The sequence below is a fragment of the Sipha flava genome, unplaced genomic scaffold (assembly GCF_003268045.1).
Source record: "Sipha flava isolate LNK unplaced genomic scaffold, YSA_version1 244_pilon_pilon, whole genome shotgun sequence".
Taxonomy (NCBI): Eukaryota; Metazoa; Arthropoda; class Insecta; order Hemiptera; family Aphididae; genus Sipha; species Sipha flava.
In genome coordinates this window covers 268,002-294,584 of record NW_020272892.1, presented here as the reverse complement: position 1 = coordinate 294,584, position 26,583 = coordinate 268,002, and the positions used below count along the sequence as shown (strand labels likewise).

Here is a 26,583-nt window from a genome sequence, read left to right as displayed (position 1 = left end):
ATATTTTATTATAATATGAAAGATATTAAAAACAAATTACATTTAATAGTAAACAAATTACAACATTTTATCTGCCCTATGTTGTTGTAGAAAAATGTATAACAATAGCATTACTAATATACACATATTTATTTAAAATTGAATTACAAATTTTCGAATTTTAGATAGAGGTAATTGAACTTTAAAGAGATGTAAATAGATAAACTCTAACATTGACATTTGACTATAGAGGCACTTATGTGGGTTTCCTATCAAAAAGAGTTACTGTATTTTTAGTCCGGAATTCGCATAACTGTAGAAGTTTAATGACAAAGTCAGGGGCGAAATGTGCAGGTCACTATCTCTTATATCAGAACTGTTATAATGGCGACGAAGACTGTATATAACTATTAAATTGTAAAGTATGAAATCATTAAACGTGGAATTAATTTCCCACGTAACCAATGTAGTAGTATCAACTTATTTGCCATGCACATAATATTAATATAATACCAATGATTAATAAAATTTGTTATTGTTGTTTTTGATAATTATATGACAAGGTGGTACGTGGCATTTTTCATAATCAGATTATCCAAAGAAAACCACACTATATATATATATATAAATATATATCAAATTCATTTACCACTGACTTATTGATCACTGTATCTCTAAAACTACTCAACGTATGCACTTGAAATTTTAAATAGTGGTTCCACTATTACTTTCACTGTGCAATAAGAAAAGATTTTTCAAAATCGCATTTTTAAGGGTCGAAAAAGTTTTTGACCGCACATATATACATACATTTTTTGATTACCTAGAAAATATTTGATTTGAAATATTGAACAAAGGTTGTAAAGAAATGATTAAACAAGATTTGGAAAAAGATTTTGAAATAAATATTTACATTTCAAATACGTTTATTTAGAAAAAATTTGAAAAAATGTAGGTAACTTAAAAGAAAAAAAAAACATAAAATACCCCCAAAAAAAAAAAAAAAAACCATTAATATACAAAAACCCATAAAAAGCAAAAGAAAGTGAATAAAAAGCAATAAAATGTGAAATTCATTCTAAGTAGTATAAATCGAATTTGTAGCTGATATTTTGTTATTATTTATACTTACGTTTTAGAATAGTGGTTTTCAACCAGTGTGCCGGGAGCACTCTGGAAGTATGTCGCGATAAATCTATAAATTGTTTTATAAGTATGTATTTACCAATATTACTATCGATATTCGATGAAAACTTATCAAACTAATCGTAGATACATGTAAAATTATTTATTGTAAGTATGCCCGCTGTAGCCATCTTGATCGATGGATTGTATTAATATACCTCATAATAATTAACTCTAGTAGAAGAGACTGAAAAAAGTGTACTTAAAAATATAAAATATGGTTCACATATTATATGGATTGGTGTGCCGTGAACATTGTGTTGGAGGTGAAGTGTACTGTATTGTTAAAAAGCCTTGAGAACCACTTATATAAAGCAATAGAAGAAAAAAAGCAATTGCCTTCAAAATCTATACTCTAGTGATCAGTATAAAATCTTGTTAAATTGGAACAGATCTTCCTAGGTATTATCTACTGAAATCCCCAAACGCAAGTATAACCTTAAACAATTATAGTATACGGTTACAATAAAACGATTGGCGTATATTTTAAAGATTTAATACTGAATATCAATATACTTTATAATATTAATAATCATTTGAAAATGATACATAACAATCAATATATAAACTACAAAAAAAAAAGAACCGGATGGGCTTCGCTCTGCTGTACAGTAGAGGGTGGAGTGCACTTCGTTTATAGGGTAGGTCATTACAATGGATTTGTTAAATTTGAATCCAGTGGTAGGTATCATTGTATACGAATAACGATTTTGAACGGAGATGATTTGTTAGATATATATGGAAAAAATATTATTATAATAATAGAAAGCAGTTCCAGTTTCTATTTGGTTGTAATTTCTATATAAATATCCTATATAATTATATTTAATTAACAAAAAATGAGTCAAAACGGCTCTTATTATTTTATTAGAAAAAATCGAATATTTCAAATGCCTATAAGTTGCTTAAAAATCGGTATATTTTGAAAAAATATACTTAAAGAAAATTACAAACTTAATAACTTGTAAAAGTTTTAAGTTACTGCGACTTATACTTTTTGAATTATAACAAATATTTAAAATCGTTATTTTATATAATTTTCTAAGAATTTAAATTTCAAATGGTCTAACATTTTTTTCTTAAAGTCCGGTAAAAATGTTTTTATAGTTTTTTGAAGAATAACTTATGGATCACTTAGTGTTAAAATTTTGAACCTTGAGTATAAGCAGAATAAATTTTAAGAATTTTTATCTACAAAATAACTTGCAAATTATCGTGATTTTGACACATTTTAAATAAATTTTAACTTTATAAGTTTATAAAAAAAATTGTATGAAACGATGCAGTGTTCTATTTTTGAGTTATTTTTGGGTATTTTAAAAAAAATGAAGTTTGCCAAAATGTGGTTTTGCGTAAAAATTCCCGTTTTTTCGTAATTTTTTTATGGTTTTTTTCGATGCTTTTAAAAAATATTGAAAACGTTGGATTTTTGACATGCTAAAGTACCATCTACATTCACTTTCCTTTCAGAAAAGTTGCTGTTTAAGAAAATTGAAGCATTTTTACTGCCTCAAAACGTGATGACAGACACATAAAAAAAAAATTCACATCATTGTATGCAAAACCAATAGATTCCATCACTTCGGTCAAAATCTAAAAAGGAGTGCAGGATGTTTCATTAAATGCTAGTGATAAGAGTAAAAATGATTTCTTTATTTAGTCCTTTTTTTACCTCTAAGCTATGGGTAGGATATCTGGTTGAAAATCGGTATTGACCACTGTAATTTACGTTAACACTTCTAATATTTAAATTATATTTTTTAAAAAATAAAAATAGAACGAAATTTTTACAATATAGTATAAAAACTTAAAGCGAGTTTTTCATATTTGAAGAACCAAAAATAAACTGAATACAACATTTTTGAGATTTTAAAAACCGGAGCTTATTTTTTAAATTTTTTTTTGGGAAAACTAAAAAAAAAACCAAAACCGAAATTTTAGTTTTTTAAGAATCGACATTGAACCTCTTTTTTATGATCCGAACTTTAACCGTGAAATTCATCAAGGTTCCAGTCCTTGATTTAAGCTTATCCACTCGTACGTTTTTTGAATTCAAAAATCGGAAGCAAGAAGAAGCGTGTATAATACCACCACAGAAATTCACCGTTTCAGGTCTGTTGGAACCGTTGTGCGGCGGTCCGTAGTCGTCTACGAGGATCAGGGATCAAGACCTCCGTGAAAAACCGAGTTGTCGCTCGAGAAAACGGTATGCGTCGGACCGTCCGCGGTTCGGCCCAGAGTTTCTCGGTCCCGGCTCGCGTCCCATGCAGTTCGAAGGGACCCGCGGCCGGTAGTAGAACGGGCCCACGGCGCTTCCCGGACGCCGGCCACGATCAGGTCAGGGGTGCCGCCGCGCTCCGGTATTTTTCCTCGGCCGCAATGGTCAGCCCGCGTTGCCAGGGTGACCGCCGCCGCCACACCGACGCGGAAAAGCCGGGAAACAGCGCGCGCGTCATCCAAGTGTTGCACCGCTTTCGCCGTCCGCCACGAACGCCGGCGCGCTCCGTTCCGTTAGTCACGCGTTGTCCGCCCGCGCCACGTAACTCGCCCAGCGTCCGCGTCGTCGTTGTTATCGTTTTCCGCGTAACTCGTTCCGGCGTACCGCACGTCGTTCGGTACCGCGTAACTCGCGCGCGCACCCGTCGAACACGTTAACCGCGCGTTCACCGCCTTGCCCGCGGTCCAACGGGATTTTTCCCCGACTACTCCTCCCGGCAGCCATGTGAGTACCGATTCGACGTGGCGCACACGTGCATAACAATGTTATACAAATATTATATTTAACTATGCAAATTTACACAGATAATATTAATAAGTACATAAGTTATTCGGGGCCACCAGGACCATCCCGTCTCACAACCCATTCTCCATCCGTCTTTATTCTTCACCAAATCCTTTCAGTATCTACCCACCTCAATTTTGGTCTTCCCATGGGTCTTTTTCCAACCGGATTCTGTTACAGTACCATTATTCTAGTCCTGCTAAGCGCACCCGTCTTATCTTAATCGTCCGTACTATATTGTTTCATCAAACATTTCTTGAAACTATCTGTTTTTTCTCCTTCTTCACTCACCTATGATGTCATATTTTATTAGACCTAGGATCTTTCGTAATATTTTCCTTTCTAGCGTTAAGAATTTATTTTCATCGGAATTCCTTAGTGCCCAGGTTTCCGATTCGTACAATATCACTGGCCGTATTAAGCTGGTATACAAATGAAATAAAGTAAATAAATAGATAATAAATAGTTTATTTATTTATTTATGTATTATTTTAGTGTTAACCATTTCATAGTTTTTAATTTTTAATTAATTATTTTTTTACTACTTTATTAAATACCACATATTGTGTGCGCTACAGGGGTTTGAACAGTAATACGATTATTATTATTGATCATAATCGTTTTTGCTACTTTTAATGAAAAATTTAACCCTTAGCAATATTATGCGCCGTAGTACAACCGACTCATCTTCGTATTTCACCTCAAATGTCACATAGCCAGTACTATGCTCCGTAGTCTTATTCGTGTGTGGGTTCGAACGTGTGAAACGATATTCGTCGCGACTTCGATATTTGATTTTTACGAGTTCTCTAGTCCGTCAATTGTAATGTTTCTATGTTATACAGCTATAGTACTATTTTTCATTAATCTTACCGTGGTATAGAATTATTAGCTACTGTTGTTCCGTTATATCTTCTGCGGGTAGGTGCTTTAGTGAAAGCTTTGGTTAGCTCAGATTAATAATAAAACAATAATTAAACTTTATACAATTAATAAAACATCTTGCGTTAATTTATGTACCTACCTGCTATAACATGATTACCACAAACTGATATTACTATGTTCATGGACGAATATATTTATATTTCATAAGGTACATTTAAAACGTTCAAGCCAATAGTTTTACTATGTAAATAATCAAAAATCATAATATATTATATATAAAATTTACACACAGATATAGACGAGATATATACATCGTATATAATATATACTACTCTTCAATTTTTTGTTGTTATTTGTAATATGACATGCAATAGTTAACTATTGCGGTCTTTTAGGGAAATATTTTGAAAGATGAAAGATTAACCGTACATAACAATTTAATTGTATTTGTTTTAATTAGGTACCATAAGCGTTACTGATACCTCTAAGTTTTCTTTGTTTATTTTAATTTTTATATTCATGTTCATATTATTTATTTGATACATGATTTGATGCATGGATCACGGAAACGGTAAATAACATTTAACTCATTTTTATCAAAATTGAAAAATGTATTTTATTTATATAATGTTTGTAACTATCATGTCAATGTAACATTGAAATAGCAATAATTCTCTCAGATTGATAGCCGAGATTATTATTTTGAATTTGTCTTCTATGGACTATGGTGTCCTCACAAATGTCTACCCTTAACTATCTAAAATTGGTTGTATCCTTAAATTATCCAAGGGTCGCGTTTTGAAACTAACTAATGGTTTTGTAACTATGACGAAATATGACGTTGTATTGTAATAAGCTAAGATGAACGGGAGGAAATATAGGTAAATAATTAGAGAGGGTAAGCATTATCGAAATTTGGTCTGGAAGTTTAAAAGGAAATTGGATGTTGTATAGAAGTTCACTAATACTTCTAAATTAATATGAACAATAAGATATTGTACAACGTAAACACAAATCATCCAGTAGTATAATACCTCATATAATATGATACCAATCGTATTACAAATAAAAATACCTACACTTGATATTGAATACATCAAGTAGTAATAGTGATTATTGCTTGAATTGTCTAGTTTCCAATTTAAGTCTATAAAATAATCGTAACAGTAAGGTAAATTCTCGTTTTGAAGATTAGCTTTTTATTCATTAAAAAAAAAAAAAAAACATAAATATATATAGGTGTATATAAAATTTAAAAAAATATTGACTTAATATTGAAAAAAAAACTTTTTGAAATTAAGGCTTCAAAAAGCAAAAGTTATTAATCATATAAAAATATATATATATATATATATATATATATATATATATATTTTAATGTTATTTCTTTTATAAATTATTATTGATCAATATTTAAATCTTTGATTTATACATATTAATTTTATATTTATAGTTATAAAATATTAAAATACTATAAGTCTATGTGTTTATGTAGGTACATTATAACCGAGATTGTAAAAAAGTATATGAGTATGTTTAAAATAAGTCTCTATTTTATGAGTTTTTAGTATACTTACATACGTAACGTAAAAGTTTAACGAGAAACATACATGTTAATCAATGAATAATTGGGTCCTTGTAAATTGTGCCCACATTAATTAGGTAGTCAAAATACTATAGTAAATTGCGCCCATAGTATATAGTATCTAAGTAACCTCATATTTATAATTTTATGGATAAAATATTAGAGTTACAATCTGAAATTTATATAAAAATTAATAGTATAAATACCTATAATACCTAATACCTAACCTTATAGGTTCATACATATCATTTGTTCCTACATTTCAAAAATCAAATCAAAAAAAAAAAAAATTCAAAAAATGGAAAAAATTATTCAACAATACAATGAAAACACTATTATGAGGGCTGAATATGTGAAGATGATATCTCATTACTATGTACATAACTTATAACTGTATTTTTTATTATTAATATTTTTAACCTAACAAAAAATATTTAAAAAACTATAATTTATACCATAATATTTTTAAAAAAAAATATTAATTTTCCTATTTCTATTAATTAATTTATTAATTTCAAGTAAAACAAAAAAAAAACATTTTTGGAGGACAGTGATAGTTGCCTCCTCGTGATGTCCCCTGGGTAATGCTATATGACTATCATAAAAATAATATTTCTATACTGGGCAATTTACTATACAGAAATGTGTACCTGAAATATACCGAGTGCAATTTACTACACAAACATTTATACCTGAAAAATACCAGGCGCAATTTACAATTGTTTCCCTTCGTTGGGCACAGTTTACGTTTGCCCAAATAATTTCAGTTATAATATTTTAAATTATTATAAAACGTTATATTAATGTCAATAAAATAGTAAAATGTAAAAATCTTAAACATATCAAATTCGTTAATTTACTTAAAGCATAACAATCAAATAATTTATTTTTCATTGACATTTTAAAGCATAAACGTAGTTTATGAGTATCTACAAATTTTGAAAAGTTCATCACTGTAACGTAGTATTTGTTTTTTGGGAAATGTTAAAGTAATTCAATAATGTTTGTTGATTGACATAATTTTGGAAAATATTTTCTTTCGAGAAGAAAAATATACATCAGTTTGTATTAAATAACTGTAACAGCCTTGAGTATACGGTTTAATTACGAAGTAATAGAATTTATTATTTGTTTTATTTTCAATAAGCACTATTTTGTATCATATTTTGCTTTTCCACTTAAAGTGGCCATTAAGTTTTTGTAATTTAAATATTACTTTGAATTTCCCTAACAATATAATCCGGTAGATTGCTGTAGATATTGCTGTGTATGTTTTTGCTCAACGTGATCATTATTATATACGAATGAAATAATTACAGAGAGCACTAATGAACTTGTTTTTAAATAATACCTATTATTAAAAGCGATATATAGTGGGTTGATATAGTTGTCCTGGGTATTGGTAACGTAAAAGTTCAGTCAAATGTGGTTCATTAAAATATCGTGCACGCATGTGAATATTATTGAAGAAATACTCAACTAAGTGAAAATAATTTTGTTTTATTATACGTTGAAGATAATAATACTTTCATATCAATATTATTACATAAAAATACTTTAGATGTGGATTTATATTTATATAATATTGATAACATTATGCTTTGAATGGTTAATACAGTGTACTAAATTATTATTGTTTAACCTAATTTTTCGATAATTTTAACGATAAATTATAATTATTCATATATTTTTAAACTTATGTTTTATTTGTATTAAATAATAAAAATATTAATTGGGTTGTTCTACTTTAGAAAGACTGGATAATAGTAGAAGTAGAGAACATTTCACCGATATTCACATTTTAAAATAGTATTATATAGTGATGACTGATGAATAATAATAGCTATTTGAATAAAATCAATTAGGTGAGATTGGTGAATAAGTAACATAATAGTATTCAAATAACTGAAATATTGAGTATATATTGAGATGTATTAACTAAAATTTATAGTATAGAAAAATAAGCTAATAGTTACTATACTACAATTTATTTTCATTTAAATCATTTTTAAATTTAACATAAAAATTTAAAAAGAGACGAGAAAATTCGTTTGGAGAATACTAATGACAAACACATAAATGTTAATTAAAATATTTCGTGTTAAGACTATTTTAGTGTTTATTTTTCTAATATCTATTAATAATTTTTCTAATAAATATCAGAAATAATTGTAACTAGTTACATTTTTATAATGTTGAAAATGTTTAGTTGTGTAGCATATTGAAAATAGTATAGTTATGACATTGTTTTAAAGTATGTCCAATAATAAAGAGTTCGAGTGAAAATAAAGAAAATGGTTTATAAACGAATTGACAGGTTTGCTTTCACATTTTTAACTAAGGCAGTTTTATGACTATGATTTTTTTTTCCGTTATTATTCCTTAATACATTCCGTAAGAGATTATAGTTTCTTTGTCACGGTCTAACTTTTAAATTAATAATAATGGTATTTTATGAGATAACTTTAAATTATACGAGAATAAAATGTTTTTGGTACATCAAAAATTCATAGGCTTATTTAAAAATATATTTAACAATTAATCTTCACATTTAATGAATATATGACTGAGTATATTGTGAATTAAGTGAGGTATTTATTGGTACTAGAATAGTTTTTTTTTAGTATTGTGCTACAATCTGTATACATTTTTTGTTAATAATTTTACCAAAAAAAAAAAGTCATAAATATCTAACCATTTTGAACCAAAATATATCCAATCAATATTTTGGTTCAAACATTTATGAATATTCTAAAAACTAAAAAAGATATTAAGAAAAATTATTATCTGTATTTTTCTTATCGAGAGCATGTAAGTTATATTTAGATTAATATGATATATAGCTTTTAAATAAGTTATTTGGTGTGGTTATTACAAATTAATTTCTTGATTTTTATTAAAATAATAGCTAAATAAATAACTTTAGAAATAAAATAAAATCCAAAGAAATCAAATTTTACTGATCATTAATTGTAAAAAAAAAAACAAGTTATAAATATTCCCCACCTTATTTTTAGAAAGAAAAGATTAAAAAAAATTTTTTGCTATTTTCATTATTATGAAAATCAAACTATCTTCATAAACATAGTTAGTAAATGTTTAATGTACTAATGTACGTAAATTATTTAAGTGAGTTCTGAGAAATACTCAAGAAATATAATTATATATATATTTTTAATTTAGCGATGTGAACAATAATATTAAAATATAATAAAAAATTACTATAATTAGACAAAATTAAACTTTAATCAATATCTTATTACGTTTACTATGTAAGTAAATGCTGGCATCTAATTTGGCATCAATGAAATCTTTAAGTTGGAAAAATATCAATGTACACAAAATTAACTCTTTTCTATTATAAATTTAATAATAACCTTAAAATATTATAATAAGTGAAGTTCAAATTATTTCAACATATTTAAAAATATTATAATTTTAATGTTTAGTTGGTAATACTATTTTACCATTAATATTTACAATTATGTTTATATAAATCTTTAATTATTATTTACAAGCTAAAATTATGATTACCTGTGTGTAATGATACTGATTGTATTATAATTAATAATTTGTAATTTTATATTATTTCATATTCATCCTATTTGGTGTTTTTAATTATTAAATACTCGTAGTATATAATGTAATAACTTTATGTAAATAAATTCTAGCAAGAAATTAATATCCGACTAAAATTATTCATAATGATATTTTTAAAATAATTAGAATATAAAGACACGTTATAGATGTAATAAATGTACTTCATTTATTATACCATAATAGGTATTATAGCTATTCATATTTCACATTAATATAGTACCTAAAATTGATAATCGAACCCATGTTTGTCATAAAATTTATTATAATATATTTAGTTATAAGTAAGTGTACAAAATTGTTTTCAAAAAATTCTCGATATAGAAAATTCCGTAATTATAATAATAAATACACTTACTACTTTATAAAATGAAAAAATTGATATTGATATTTTTATCGACTCTTCCTTTTAAAAATTGCATTTTTTGACCTCTTCGTTTCTCGTGTATATTGAACCTTTTGAGTAATGTAATATTATCGCGGTATAATACAATCTCAAGTAATGGACTTTACTTGTGATTTAAGTCAAACAAAATAAAAATAAAGTCACTGGAGAATATAGTTAAACTGTTACAGCAATCCGATAAAAACAGAATAGAGATACTATACTTTTTATTACATTTTTCGGATTTTATTTTATTAAAATCTGTGAGCTAGAATGAAATAATGAAAAAAGTGAATTCTAAATCTTATGTGCGAAATGCGAACCCTATAGGCAAAAGAAATTTGATTGTGCCAGGTTTATCCATTCATAGGTTATAGTTCATAAATGTACGAATGTATCTTACCAAATGTCGACAGTAAAATATAAATTAAAGAATTTTTTGAAGCGAATTATTTATGAATATAATATATAAATATAATTAATATATGAATATAATATATATAATTGTTATCTTATTTTTTTTTATCGTTATCATTTTAATTTGGTAGATAATTTATTTAATTCATTCAATGGGCTGCATCCGAATTGGGTCCCGAATTTAAAATTACTACACTAGTTGGGTCCAGAATTATTTTAGGTATACACTAGTTCCTGAATACTTTTTGGTAAGTACTACATTATACTAACATTTTCCTTTCCATTTTAACAGACTTAGGACTGTCTATGATCTATTTAGACCACAGCACCAAATTTTTTTTAAAATTCTTTAATTTATATAATAGTATTAATAAATTAGTATAGTGTTATTAAAATATTATAATAATTAAAAATATTATACAATAATATTAATACAATTTTATTAAATTTAAAAGTAAACGAAAAGTATCTATTTATATAATATTACTATTGGGATATTCATAATAAAAAATGTATTTAAAATTTATTTTTATTCTCGATTTTTAACATTTTTAATATTTTTCATTTACCTATATGGTTATAATTATGTTATATGATATGTATTTTTAAACTTGATTTATAAAATTTTTAATATTTTTACCAATACAATTTTAATAATTAATATTTTAATGGAAGAAAAACAAAATACAAAAAAAAAACTATAAAAAACATTTTTAACCATATCTGTGGTCTAAAGATCATAGACAGCCCTAAGCCTATTAAAATGGGAAGGAAAATGTTAGTAAAATGTAGTACCTATAAAAATCTGGGACCCAACTAGTACATTACCTGCGATTAGCTCCTAGCATTCGGGACCTAACTCGAATGCTCCGATTCACTGATCAGCATAGATCAATATTTATCTATCCTATTTTTATCTATGATTTTTATATATTCTCACTTATAAGTTACACATTAATTTATACACATATTTGAGTTATCTTGGAGCTATAATTACAAACAGAAAAAAGAGCGTAAATCTTAGGTTAGGGGAGATTTCACGGTCAGGTAAGATACAGGGATGATTGAATAATAATACTGTATTGGTCTTTTAAATTTGAAACCAATGTATCATTGCTCTCGAAAAAACGATATTGTGTAAAAGAGATCAAGTGGATCAGTTTGTATTTATAAAGATGATTGATATAGTAGTAGAACAAAATTTTTAATAAGGTAGGATGAAGTTTTAATATTAAAATGTTCGCAAAGCAATACGTCTAGGTTTGTAAATAAGTAACAATAAAATACTATGTAATACGGTGTTATCAAACTATAACTAATTAAAACTTGGGAAAGTTGAAAATTTGAGTGTCTACATAATATTATTAAAATATTTTTAAAATAAATGTCTATATCTCTCCATTAAACGTACTCAGTATTTTTTGAGTAACTATGATTTATATTTATTGGATAGCAACTAAATTACTATCCGTTGTCTTCCGAAAACTTCTTTTTTTTTTTACTTGTAAGTAAAAATTTTTTTTGTGACTGATGCAGAAATTGTTTTATGAAAAATTTTGTATCTAATTTTTAAACTTTTAAGTATAAAAATTAAAAGTTTTAGTATTTTTAAATACAAAAATGATACAGATATTTGTGATATTTATCCCTTTCTCCAAATGTAATTTTAAATGCTCGTACTTTTTTTAATTAAACGAAATTTTTATTTCATTGGTAGTAATTATTTAATTATTATAAATATTTATGAAGAATCTTAATTAAATTTACTAGATTTTTTGTAAAATAAATAATATTTTATCGTAATTTTCAAAAAAAAGCAAAGGAAACATTACGTTTTAAACTATCTATGAGTACGTCATAAAAACTTTTTGAAAATTATACCATTCGTAGCGAATAGTAATGTAATCATTTATGAAAAATATAAGTTTCTTGAGTATTTTTAACCGTCTACAATATATAACTTTTGAAATGTATCTATAATTATCAGAGATCAAAAATAATGAATTGGCTTATTTGATTATATTATTCTTGATCATGATATTTTTGGAATCTAAAGGTCTAGTTATGAAACAAGTATACTTTTATTATAAACAAATCACATTCAGTTCGTCCATCATTATATTCTGAAAGGATCCCTTTAATGATTTTAAAATATAAATGCAATAAGGATTTGAAAGTAGTATGTATGATTTTTTCAGTATTATATTTACCATATTAAAAATGATTTAATTTAAAATTTAAACAAAATAAATTACATATTGAAAATTATAAATAAAATATTGTTATATATAAAATTGTAAAATTTATATTTTCTGTTATTAAATCAAAAAAAAAAAAAAATGTTCAATGAACTAACGATACAGTTAATTACAATACGTCATAAATAAAAATTCATAGCAGTAAAATTAATTTTTAATGTTAAAAATTATAAAAGCCTGTTAAATATATTTTTCAATAAAATTATAATTATTTAAATTGAACCAACCATTTGTTTCATTCGTTAATACAGTAAAAAACAAACTTTGTTGATTATTTTGATTTCATTTATTTTAATGCAATTGACCTAAAAAAATGTAAATTATTTGCCAAACAAACATTTATAGAATAAGGAATAATAAGTAAAATAATAATGAATACATTTTTTCCAGCCAGACAATAAATGTATTTAAGCTATATAAAAAGCTATATTTATTAATTCATTGTTAAATATAAAAATTATACTTAAGAAATACAGTTAACTGTTTATTTGGAATAAATAATTAAATGAGTAATTAAAAATTTCGTGTTCTAAGGTATTGTGGGAAAATATTTTTATTGTTTAAAGTGTACTTATATATTTCTTTTAAACAGAATTAAATCGGATTGATATTAGTATCAAATGTTGATTTAAATATTTTTTTTTGTATTCAAAGTTTGAAAATTAAATAGAGAGTAGACGATAAGTTTACAAAATCATAATGCAATGATGTCATGTGGCCACAGTAACAGAACTTTGTAAGGGATATTCAGACTAATTAATAAACGTCACCAGATACATTATTACTTCACCTAATATGATATTTATGCTAATATAATAATATCACTTTGGTTATAATATTTAGGACATAGTGTGAAGGGATTGAATACCAAGGAACAAAGGAAAGGAAAGAATTGTGATTAATGAACGAATAACGAAAAGATGGACGAACCCTAGATTCATTAATTCGCCTAGGGAGATCCAAGGGACAAAAAAAAAAAAAAAAGAACAGACGAAGATTATTTTTTTTTATTAGAAACATGCATCACGGCTACCATAAATGGTGACGTAAAGTATTGAAGGATTGATTTATTACTTTGGACCTAAAACGGAAACGTTTTTTTGTATATATACATAGTATTTATTGCTATTAAGTTTTTTTTTTTAAGGAATTATTGAATTCTGTAAAAGTTTCAGCGTCATGCAATTGCCATTTAATGACAAACTATGTAAACACTTTTTTTTTAATGTTTTATTTTCTTATGAACTCGTTAAAAAAGGTGAATTAAGTATTTTTTTTTAAAAAAATAAGAAGTTGAACCAAAAAAACTTTAATCATTCATGTAATAACTAAAACACCAATAAGTAAAAATATATTAAATTTTAAATTTAATGCTGAATGTAACTGTGTTAAATATATTTAAACTATTGTATTAAAACCATTTATTTAATTTTCTATATTAAAGTTACATTAGAAAATTATTTAAGTTATAATCATACGATTAAAATATTTTATTTATTAAAAAATGATTGAAATGATACTTACAAGATACGGTATATATTTATTACGGTCATAAATTTATTTAAAATGTTTATTTTAGCATATTTATATTAAACAATACATTTTAAATTTAATTAAAACTTACTCACTGGTGTTTTAGTTTTACTACACCAATGATTAAATACATATAGACAGTAAATGTATGCAATTATTTTACAAGACTGTTTTTATGTATTTATTTTAAATAATAAAACCGATATTTTTTAAAATTTACTGTAAAATCGATTAATTTCGTATAATAACGGTACCTATATTAAAAAGCATTTTAATGTATTGAATATAAAAGCTTTTAACAAAAGACTTTTAGAAAACATTAAGTTAGATTATGTTTAGTAGGTTTTATTTTCCGTCAGATTAAATTGATGTTTTTTCGATAGTTTTATGCATTTATCATGATTTTATGATATTTAATAAATACATAAGGATAAATTATATCAATGAAATATTATTGATATGACATAATTTTCCAAAAAATTTTATGTTCTCAATTTCAAGTGTGGTATTTTTTTTTATAGTATATTATAGATCTAATATTCCACTCACGTACATTCAAAAATTGATTGAATTTTTAATATATATATATAAATATATACATAAAAAAAAACAAATAGTTTAATATTATGATATTTTATATCGAAATATTTTCCATATGGCTATTTCAATACTAATATATATATTAACTAAATTCAATTAAATTCGAATCTAAATATACTAAATCGGATAAAAAAATATAAGCATCCAATAATACTTATCTATTCCAAAGTCAATTTTACTTAAAACAATAGAATGGTCCACAACATTTTTTATGCATACTAAATAATATTATAAAAAACTTAGTGAAAATTATTTTTACTTGAATGTCTAGCAAATAATTTATGAATGATTTCCAATTTATTTTGATAACAATAATAATATAGAGTAATGATATTAACCTAGCAATAAATTAATATGTTATTTGTAAAACTCAATTTTCTTGAATAAATAATTACGATTTACATGACTTATAACAATTATTATGAAAAATTAAATTTTATGTTCATAACATTCATTAAACATTAAATTAGATTTTATTTTATTTTAATTAAATACTAGGTATTTAAATGAATATTTATAACCTAATAATCTAAATCATAGTGAAAATTACTATTAAGTACTTTTAGAATCGAGTGTTGTAAAAAATTACAATTGATTACAGTGACATAATGGTAATTAGACATAATTTATTTTAATAAAGTACTTTTAAGACCTTTTCAGAGTTACATATTATTTAACATTTTTCAAGTATATACTTCAGAAAATAAATATTAAATAACATGAACTTTGAAAAAAATTATAATTTTTTCAATTATAAGTGTTAAAAAATATATATTTTGACAAAATGGTTATTATTATGCCATAAAACCTAAATCATTTTTATCTAAATATGAGTTTGGTAATTTACCAAAATTATTTTTTATAACAAAAATACGTATGAAACTAGACATTCATTATATTTGCTACATGTTAATGAATAAACTTTACATATTCTTACAACCACCTATGCATAAAATAATATATATTAATCAGAAATATTGAGAATTTTGACTGGCATTTCCGTGGTTTTACATGTCAGTGATTGACTGTGGCGAAGACGGAAGAAATTAGATGAATGTTTTTCAAGTGGTTACTACTTAGCTTATTTCTTATGTATTTGATGTTCATGGGCTTTAAAATAAGATGCACTATTATGCGTTTAAGTATTAAAAAACACGCAAAAATACATTGAAATACTATAGCATTTTAATTCATGAAATAAAGTATAGAGTATTGAATATATATCTTTTATGTGTAAAGTTGAAGTCTAATATTTTTATCATATGGAATAAAATTCAACGTAGTCTTTATTTTACATACAGTTGACTATTTTTCTTTTGTTAATTATGAAGCTCTTATAAATATACCAGTATAATAAGAAGTGGGTGGAATTACATATATCATTCTATTTGTTTTCAGAATAAACAATGATTTTTGGTTTCCATAAAAGTTTGAACTTACATCAATGTTTTTTATATTAGTGGTGCAAAAACTGATTTGAAATACTTTGAGATTATTATATCCAGTTATAATTATTAAGTTAATAATGAACTTATCATTTATGATGTTTATGAAATATAAATAGATGTTTTTAACTCGTACTATTTTTAAAGTAATAAACGCGAATATATCACATAGTTTTATTTGTTGGCACTTCAATGATTTCCAAGTGTGTTTTTGTTACACCACAAAAGAAATAAACTTTCTTCATATTTTGGCTAGTCTTACAACTTTCCTAAACAATAAACAAATACCCTTCTCAAGTAAAGTAAAATACTTAGGATTATTATTTGACAAAAAAATAAACCGATCTAAACATTTACAAAAAAAAAACAAAAACTACTCTCAACCATTGATTTTCTCTATTTAAAAATATCTTTAATAAATTATCGAAACTCAAAAACTCAAGTTAAAAATGAAAAACTCCGTCATATACAATCTCCTCTTAAAACGTATCTTGATTTAATTTTTTTTTTTTTGATTTATTGTATTCATCTCTAGGGCTCTGTTAAAAAAATCAATACAAATAAAATTCAAATATTCCAATCGAAAACACTCCGCCTCATTACTTATCATCCTCTATACATATCAAATTTTACACTTCTATATGACTTAAAAATTGCTTTTATCAAAGACATAGCTAAACAGAATTACAAATAATTTCACTCCCACTTTCCCTAAAATATCAATTCTCTCATTTCAAGCCTCTATTCCAACTCACTTCCCGGGAATTTTCACTGAAGTCTAAAACAACAATGGTCCAGACACTCCCTCCAATGTTAACTATAATAATTTTTTTCATTTCATTTTTATAATTTAGAACATAATTTAATAAAACAAGCTAAAGCGCTATCAATGAATAATGCCTTCAACTCACGCCCAAAGTACCTAATATGTACACCTCATTCATCTTCCTATTGTAACTATATTCAACAGTTTGCTCATTTTTTCTAAACAAAAGCAAAATAATAAATATTTTGGCTAGTCATTAAGGAGTTCACGTATATTAATTTCCTTTTCTATTTATGATTATGTTACAAAGCAGTGGTCGACATCCTTTTTGGACCCTTGATCCACATTCACAAATTAAAAATGGTTCACGGGCAAAACAATACAAACAATTTATATGATATTCAATGAAATTCTGTAGTCTTGGAATTTAATGCGGGCCGTATAAAAAAGTCGTGGGGATGGATGTGGCTCAAGGGCCATTGGTTGCCGATTACTGCTATAGAAAGATTTAAAAAACTTAGTATTTATTTTTAAAAAAAGTATTTATTACAGTTAAATATTTGATTATTATAAAGTACAAAAACCTTTTAATGTTCTCATAAATTTGCTTTGGGTATTTAAATAGAGAAATAAAGCATTAATGTTTCAATATATTTGATAGAATTTACTATTATTTGGAATCATAAAATTAAACATCGATATTTTTTTAAATTTTTTAAATTATATTGGTATATTGAACTGCTCGTAACTTACATCCGATATGGAAATAACATGTTATTTTTGAATTTTTTATTGAAAATCATCTAGTAATTAAATTAGTTTCAATAGTTTTACTTATGTGATCTAAATATATATAAAAGGATATTATGTTCAATTTTAATACCAATCTGGTAGTCGGAAGATATTTATAAAAAGATAATGACAATTATTTGTGGGTAAAGAATAGATTAGGCATTAAATGACATTTTACAAGAAGTTATTATGGCAAATAGAATATACCGTTTGATGGTAAAGGAATAATAATTTGAGGAATATTACAGATGGCTCCGGTGTTGTGAAGAGTACTTACGGAGAAATTGTTGAAGGATAGATTACAAGAGTGGGGTGGCAGTAGCATATGATCTATTCAGAGCCACTAAGTAAAAGAAAAAAGATCGCAGTTAATCATGGTGTAGTTTCCCTCATTATTTGTATGGTCATCAAATATGTGTTCCATACATTTTCCTGGGTATTTTTTTTTCAAACACTGTCATCCTTAGTTCCTCAGTTTTTCCAAGGTCATATTTCTGTTCCATAAAGAGTAATTGGCCTAAATAAAGTTAAGTACATCCTAACTTTTAATTTTTTAAAGATTCTGATGGTTTTGTGTATAGATCTATTTTTATTCTTAATTAATATACATTAATTGTAATAATTAATAAAATAAATTTATTCTTAATTAAATATAACTTATAGAGTTATATATTTTACATATATTATTTAGTACAATACAATATTTTTAGCTAATTTCACTTTTTGATATGCTGACTAAACATCACATAATAAATACTGAATGCTCTAAGAAATATAGGAGACAGAAAAAATAATATCAAGCGTTTAAAATGGCAATTTTATATAAATACGTTTAAGAAAATATGTTAAAACGATTATACATACTACGGACTCTTTATTTATGACATTAATTTATCTTTATTTAATATTCTGTCTCTTGATCAAATAAACAATTTAATTGCTAAGAAAAAAATAGAATATATCTTGATCATTTTAATACTCAAAGTTATTTACTAATTCACAATAAGCGAATTGTCCTAATTACTTTATTTGGATGTTTGAATTTGTTTTGAATACGAAAAAGTGGTTTTAATTAACTCAATTTCTTGAACCAGAATATAGAAGATTTCACAAACCTCATAAATTATTTTCTTAAATATTTTATGTACTTCTAAGATGCATTGATGTTGCTACTTTAAATTTAATTTAAGTGCTATTGCAAAACAGAAAATAAAAATAATATATGTCCACATATAATTAACATTTAACAAACATAAAAAAAAAAGTTAAGTAAGCCAATACAGATTGTATAATATGTTGATTAATGTCATAACTCATAAATATTAAAATAATTTCTAAACGTCGGTTATCGCAAATGAAACTTTTCAGTAAAATATAGACATATATACATAAATATATTAAATTGTCACCGTATATTTAAACTGCAGATACCGGTTTTTTTTAAGATAATGTAAGTAATTTTTTCAAAGGTTGAATGTAAAAATTATAATAAATGTGAAAGAATTCGATCAAACCAATTGGAATTTAATATTTTGTAAATTAACATGGTCATTAGGTTATATAAATATTAGAGGTAACTTTATAAATTAAACAAATATTATTCAAATATTGTTATTGGAACGAATAATAATGTTTTACACATACGATATTAATTGAAACCATTTTGTATTACAGTTTCTAAGAGGACCACAAAATAGATTATCTACATTTATATCAAATTATTATTATTTAAATGTACCATGATGATCATAAGAACGTATATTTACTAGATGATTTTGATAAATACAATAATTATCAAAATGTTTCAAATTTAAATATTTATTATAATTTAAATAATTAAAAAAGAATTTAAACAAATTTTGTTTTTCCATGAATTATTAAAATATGAAAACCATATTCAGAAAATATTATTGCAAATAATGTGCCGATAATTTTAAGTATTTAAATTATATGGAATGCGATTTAATTTCATAAACATATAGCTAAGCACCAAGAGTAGTAGTTTATACAAACATAATAAATAAATAATTAATGTGTATTTTATTTCAATCTACGATACTATAAACATATATTCAATAGTAAATAAATGTAGGATTTGTTAAAAAAATTAATTTTATGAAGCTCAGGGTAAATCATTTTGTTAATGAGTCAATATTTGTCGTAAAAATGTGGCTAAGAGGAAGAAAATTAATTTTTATGCGTTTCAAGTACAAAAACTCTAGCATTACTGTGCATTTTAAGAAGTGAAATTAAGAAATATTTTTATTTTATTTGTAAAGATATAGTACTTTTATCCTATAATCCTGTTATAACCTTAAATATAGACAATTTAAATTTTATGTTTTATTTCCGTATACATTTCAAAGTTTTTAATGGGGTGGTATAAAATATACCTTCTATTGATCAGCTGATTCACATTTAATATACAAAAAATAAAAACATAATTATTGAAATATCTACTTCTGATTATCTGTGGAGAAAAATTTGATTTACTTAATATTTATTTTCCATTATACAATTCAGTTTATAAGTTTATATTTAAAGTATATTATCAAAATTAGTTCAGCAAAGTAATTTAATTAAGTATATTTAAATTAATACAATTTGAGATCATTCGATTTTATAGATTAAAAATCACTATTCTTCTTCTTAATGTGCCGATCCGTTTCGGATGTTGGCGATCATCATGGACACATAATCCCTATAAAAAATCATTAATATTTAATAAACATTTTATTCATAATAAATATCAGAAAAATAAAACTGTTATCCACGCTTCTAATTATTACTTTGGTATGGCTAGGTTTTATAAGAAAAAATAAACATACCTTATAATGATATTTTTTATTATATCCATTGTATACGAATATATGAATTGATTATTTTTTATTTATATTATTTCTATAAGATTTATTATTAAATTGTTTTTTTTTATAAAAGCACATAATATATTTATTTCAGATTCTAGTAATGTGTTCACTTAATCGAATACCGGGTGAAATAAATTCAATTTTTGTAGGACTATATAAATTTGACAATAATTCGATGTACCTATGTAGTTTAACACCATAGTGTTAAATAATGTTGTTGATAAATTCTACATATTTTACATACATGTAAATAGGAAATCGATTAGCTAAATAAATCTTGTGACTGATTATGTGAGGAAAAAAATCACAATTGGAAAAAACGTTTAATATATTCGGAACAAATTCAATAAAAATGTAGAAGCTTATAGACAATTTTGAATTTTAGTATTTCAATGATTTAACGTAAATTACCATATTGAATTTTATTAGTGAATTGATTTTGTAGGAAATGGTAACTATTTTCTACAGATAAAAAAATGTACAGTTGTGTCATCATCGAAAACGGAATAATAATATTACTTAACAAAATGGTTTTTATAATAATGTACTGTATAAAAAAATATAATAAATAAAATAAACATGTTACTTTAATAATATTTGTAATATCTCTGTGTTTGTATTAGGCTCCAAAGCTCTTCAGTCCATAATTTTTGTGTTATTATCTTTGTCTTTCTCTCTCCCACACTCTCTCCCCCTCATTCATTTATTTTTACTTGGAAAACGAACTGTTAAAGGTTACTGAAACTTTAAGAATGGCTATAAATGTAATAATAATAAGTATATACATATAAAATGCATTAAATATTTATAAATATTATTGTATAAATTTACGATATTGTGTTATATATTTTTAGTATTTGTATTATATGCCGAGTACGAACTTATTATGATCCACAACCCGAAAACGGTTATAAAACGGTCGTAGGTAATAAAGATAATATTACAGTAACATATTATAGTAATAATGTTATTCCTAAGTACGGTTGTGTTCCAATGGTAATCAAGGGCAGGGATAAAAAAACATTACTGGGTATGAATCCTATAATACACAGGACGTGTAACTTAATCGAATGTTATCGGAAGGGATTTAACGGGAACCACATGACTATCAATTATCAGCTGTTGAATGCAATATTTTTCCAAAAAAAAAGGATTAATAAAGTTTATAAATCGTGTTGCGCGGACGAAGTTAAATTGATGGCGATGGTGGCGGCGGCCTGTTGGCGTTTATTAGGTTCAACATGTGCAGGGTCTATGTAGGTGAACGTTTTTGCAACCCACCGGATGCTTAAGATACTTTTTGTTCATCCCCTTTCCGTTTCTTCTAACGATCACTTTGAAATTCGGACTTACTATATGTGTAAAAAGTATGTTTTAGAAAAATTAAATTTAAGCACCATCTCTCATAGTGATTTTTTAACAGTCGCGCAACAAAAAATACGAACTCTAAAATGATACAACTTTCAACATTTTAACTGCTTTCTCGTGTACATTTAACATTTATATCACTCCATTTCAAACATGTTCAATTCGAATATTTTTTTTTCATATTATGTACATACCATTACTAAAAGTATCAACAAGGGTTGGACAGCCAAGTGGTTTTTATTCGAAGTAATAAATGTACCGTACAATTATTTTGTTTTTCTATTCAAATTCATTCTGATCGTATTTTTACTTGTCGGAAAAAAAAATGAATACCACGCTGACTTCTAAGAACTAGCGTTGATATTAAAGAATCAGTGGATGCGCACGAATGAACATCAGAGGTGACAAACGTCGGTACCTAGCGCATGTGCGCAAAGGAGATGAACTCTAAATTCTAAATTCCCGAAATTTTTCGATAGCTGCCCTACTGTTAAAACGTAAACGCTTTGTTGTTAATTTATTGAGCGAATAAAAATAAAAGGTTTTTTTTTCTTGATAAATTTACGAACATTGTAGCAACATTTTTGTTTATTTTCGTTAAAAGGTTCTAATTTCTGGCGGTGAACCCGGCCGGTACGTGGGACGTGCGGTGGCGGTACGCGAGCCTGACCGGAACGTGCACGCGTGGTGCTAACAGACGCGTTGGTTAACGGTGGCAGCGGCGGCGGCGTATAGTTCGTTACCGCGGCCGCTGAACCAAAATTACCGCTCGGGGGATGGGGAGATAAATTTCATACGTATACACATGTACGCGCGTGGTCGCCATCCCTCCGCCGGAGCTGATTGTTGCGTTCCACGCGAATTCGTGACCTACATCTCTCCGCCCGCCGCCGCCGCCTCCCCTAATCTGTCCCGTTCACCCGACCGATTCTTTTCTTGGTCCTTGCGGGACGGGGGTGGGAAACGCCAAGTCACTTCAGAATTTTCCTCCGCGCACCGAACCGTTCGTTATTAGCGCGTCACCGACGCTCTCGGCACATTTTCGCCCTTCACCCCTTCGCAATCACCATCCTCACCTCCCTCATAGCCTACGATTGCCTGAACACGGTCCCCGCTCGTGACGGTACGTTTTCCCTCACGCGTCATCATTTCCGGACACGGTGCAAATAGAAGACAATCGGTTCGCCTCGCGCAGTCGGCATTTTTTAAATTTGTTCGCGTACCGATTAATTCGTTGTTTTGAAAATAAAAAAATTACGATACGGCTCTCGTTTTACGATTGACTGATAGTCGTATCATTCAACAATCAGCGCTTCAACGGCCAAATTTAGCGAAATCGAAGATGAGAAGCTCCTATTGAATGTGTTGCTAAAAAGTCTCCCAATTTATATAATCCCCGAAATAAGGATTATTCTTCTTCTCCTTTGGTTTCGGCCAATCGAAACCATACCACTAAATAAACGTACTGTCATATATCTTCTGCTAAATCCTGCCAATGATTATTCAGTTTAACCGTTCCAGTAACTTGTTTTAATCAATCTTCCCATCTTCAACGTGGTCTTCCGAGATGTCGCCTCTCGTACAGGACTAAACTATTCGGGAGGCGAACGCTACAAGATCGCCCTGATGTTTTGAGCGCGGAACAAAAGTAATTATCGTACTCGAATCGTGTTCGTTTCAATCGACTGCAGCATAGTCATTGACAAAGTGATCGTGTTATTTGATCGTTTCGCTGATTTTTTTTTGTTCTTTAACCTTGCTTCTGCCTTGAATTCAACTCGACGACACGAAAGTATTAAAAGTGTACGTTTTGCAGTTTATCAACACTACGATATGTAATTTGCTCTGTACCGGTACTACCTATTCCATGACGATCTTTTGAACCGACTACGTGCACTGTTTAGCAGTCGTTCGTGGACAAATGAAGTTTACACCACGTGCGCATGTGGGTCTAGTTTAAAAGCACTCTGTGTAAAAGTAAACTTTGTATTACCTATTAGGTTTGCAATGTTATTAGAACAAAATAGTTGCTTAAGAACTATCAAATCAAAAGTATTGTCGTTCTAGATTCTGAGTAGAGCTTTCATCAAACGAGTAATTGTTGGAATTTAATCGTTTGAAAACGGTGTACGTGAGGTGAATCTCCGGTCAATTTTATCGAGTGTGAAGAAAGCAAAATATTTCATAAAGCCCGTGGTTTTACTATTTACATTTTTCAAGTATAATGGCGTAGCTAATGACCTTTATCTTTGTAAAATAAAATAATTGTTAACTACTGAATCGAGTTTCTTCATATACATCTGAAGTCGGCTAAATAATATAAAATAAGACGAGCGATTAACCCATTTTTCAGAGAAAAAAAATGTTACATTTACTAATTTTTATGAAATCAACAAGAATAATACTACTAGGCGATAGTAAATTTGAAATCAGATATAATTAAAATGTGAATACCAAAATTAAACGTTGTAATATAGAGTAAGTATATATTTATTCGGTGACGGATAAATCGCTGTGCTGTTTTACTATGAAACTAATTCACCGTCGCCATTTAGCTGCGAAGAAAACAATATGCAACTTTATCCTAATGATCTACAATCCGATTAGAGGGAATATTTCATATTTTTATGTCTGCACTTGTTTATTTAATAATTCATCGTTCAGAGGTATTAATGAGATAATATTTACCGTTGATGGGCCGATAATTACAAAAACATTAATACCAACTCGTCATGTATAGGCTTTACATAATCGTGATTTTTTGTTGATGACCGGTATACTCGTCTATGCGTATCCAATACTCTTATAATGTGAATAAAAAAAAAAAATGAAAACTCAGAGTTATAGGGAAATAAATATTTGTTAAATTAAAATACATGCAAATTCAGGCAATTTTATTATTATAAAAACAATTTTTATTGTTTAAAATATATTTGGATATCGATCACAGGAGTTTAAAAATTAAAATGTAATATGTATTATTAGGTATCTTAATATCATTGTTCTTAAACCCAATTTACTATATTTTAACATTAAATTTATTATAAAATGCTTTAATAATGTTATGTTAGTGTATTAGATTTAAACTATTAAATACAGAAGTAAATATAACTGTTTCTATTTCGTCAAAGATGATAATAATTTTAAGATTGAGTCGAATGTATAACGATAAAATGGTGACGAAGAATTAGTTTCATGGCGAAAAAGCGTCAGTACTTTTCTAGATCGACATTTATTGTATTTATAAGATTGTTAAAAATACCGCTATTCAACAAATTGATTATCGACAAAAATAAATGACCGTTTTCCCCCAAGGAATTTAATCGTTGCACTCTTCCTTGTGCCGTATGATTCGGGTTTTGCCCTCCACTGCCACTATACCTCTTCCACTAAGGTCTTGGCCTCACCAAGAAACATAACAGAAGCGTCAAATTGATCGAACAAAATATCTTGCAATAGTAATAATAATAATAATAATAATAATACGACAGTGTATTTTATTTTACGTTCAAAGAAATACACTCGATTTTATCTCATTTATTTCCGTTTCGGCGTTGAAAAATAATAATTTTTCTCTATACGTGTTGTCTTTGTCGTCATCGACGGCACAGATCTTAACGATATACTGAATTGAAATACACTCTGCGGGTATTTTCTTTTCCTTTTTAAGTTCCTTAAACATAAATAAAACATTTGATATTGGATCGATCGGTTCATGGACGTTGATAGACATTTTCACGAATTAATGGTTTTATTTTATTTTGTCTGTTAAGGACAATGTACTATGCACAGTCATTAAAACTTTCTATTATTATTATAATTTTTTTTTATATTGTTAACATGAAAAAAATTGCATTTAAATTAAACAATTTACTATTTATTGTATCACGGTGGTTTTCGGATGAACCGTTTGTAATAGCTGTTCAGTCCATTGCTATATATATTGAAAAATAAAAATGTGTACAATTGTCCACGACGGTTTTGTGAATCCCTGTGGTACTTCCGCTTACATATTTGCTAGAGAAATGCATCCCTTGAATTGAAAATTTTGTTGGCAGATAGCTTACACGAAATTAATTAAAATGGTAACCAGCTGCGATCCTCTTCGCGGTCAAAACGGAACAGAAACAAAACTC

At 26.7% G+C, this 26,583-nt stretch overlaps 1 protein-coding gene across 1 annotated transcript in view; it reads left to right on the top strand.

The window, feature by feature from the left end:
* The first annotated feature begins 3,646 nt into the window (after positions 1-3,646).
* Positions 3,647-26,583, top strand: part of LOC112684186 (NACHT domain- and WD repeat-containing protein 1) — a 217,523-nt gene continuing 194,586 nt past the window's right edge. Inside the window, exon 1 of the mRNA XM_025555553.1 lies at positions 3,647-3,886. The gene's annotated coding sequence lies outside the window, so the exon portion shown is untranslated. The remainder of the gene's footprint in view (positions 3,887-26,583) is intronic.